Below are 1,676 nucleotides of genomic sequence, written 5' to 3' on the forward strand. Positions count from 1 at the left end.
TATCGTTCAATGTGTGCTATAACAATGGAAATGAAATGGTTGAAGGGTCTACTTCTAAGCCTTGGGGTTCAACATCCTAAAGCTATTCCAATATTTTGTGATAGTCAAGCCGCGATTCATATAGCTCAAAATCCGGTGTTTCATGAACGAACAAAACACATTGAAGTTGATTGTCATTTTGTTCGGGATGCAATTCAAGAAGGTCTAATTACTCCTATTCATGTGCGTACTAATGAGCAACTAGCGGATGTTTTTACAAAGGCCTTGGGTAAACAACAATTTGATTATCTTCTTAGCAAGTTGGGCATCTTTGACCCAAGTGCTCCAACTTGAGGGGGGTATTAGGAAAGATATGATAGAATCTCTAATTAATTATCTTATGGTAGTATTATCTTATCTTAGGAAATTATTGTTAGTTTCCTAATTTGATATTATTTGGTATTATCTTCTCCTTGTAGCCCAAGGAGTCCTCTTGTATAAATATTTGATCATAATCAATGAGAAGGGGAAGCAATTGAGTATCAATCTTAACAGTAAGTTTTGACGAGATCAATGCAAATCTGTGCAGAATGTTCTTATTGCATGGCTCCATTATACGTTATTCTTTCGCAATTATGATGAAAGGTTGACAAATTTTTCTGACTATTAATGACGACCAAATACCATTATCATGGCTATTTTATATTCACTTATTTTCCACGAAAATGTTATAATCACTTTGTATTTTTTTTCGTTACTCATAGATTATAAACTCTCGCTTATAGAAGTTTTGAGTGAGTGTACTGGTTTTTTTTTTTTTTTTGTATGGGTGTTTGTGAAGCATCCTATCTCAATCTCCCATATTTCTGAATCTTAATTATAAGACTAATTTTGACAACCCTTAATTAGGCTGTTTCCAAATCTTTTATTGATTCAATTCAATTTTTGTTTCTTTCATTCTCTCTATTTGTGATAGTCGTCTTCCCAACCTTTTGGGTTTTGATTTTCATTCATAAATGATAATTGTATTTTTAAGTTTCTAGTGATCGAGTAAGAAGGTGATAAGGAATGATTTCAATTCTTGTTGTCAACTTGTTGTCATCTGTACGAATTGCGAAGTTTTATACTTAGAAAGATGTAAGCAAAAAAAAAAAAACCACTGTTTCCGTTCAATATGAAGTGTTATGAGTTTGTTGAATATGCATAAAAGTTATTATTTTGATTGTAAAGTCGTGTTTTTTTCTTTAAAAATGTGATTACATTTCTATATAAGCATTGTAGATGAACAATAACACAAGTATAGTTCTTGTAGGATAAAAGAACAAAGAATGAAAAATGTACACAACTGTCGTTAACCTATCGTAAAATAAACTAGAAGTGTGTAGATGAAATACATGTACAAAAAAAAAGTAGGTGCATTATTTATAAAATTAAAAATAAAGTAAAAAGTATTCAATTATTTGCATGTGTAACACTAACTAGTTCTTCAATTTTGTTCTTATTTATTTCTATTTGGGCGAGGGAAATCAAAGCACAGCTGAGCCCATCAATGATCAATCCCTTTCATTTTTTAAATCAAGTCAATTATAAATTTTTGCCTAAACCAAGAAGAACAACCCCACTAATATCCTCAAAATATGCCATAAATGGCCCTTTAATGATGGAGATATCCACGTATTGGAAAAATTGGCTTTGAT

Source organism: Chenopodium album, chromosome 24, assembly GCF_948465745.1.
Source record: "Chenopodium album chromosome 24, dcCheAlbu1.1, whole genome shotgun sequence".
Classification (NCBI taxonomy): Eukaryota; Viridiplantae; Streptophyta; class Magnoliopsida; order Caryophyllales; family Amaranthaceae; genus Chenopodium; species Chenopodium album.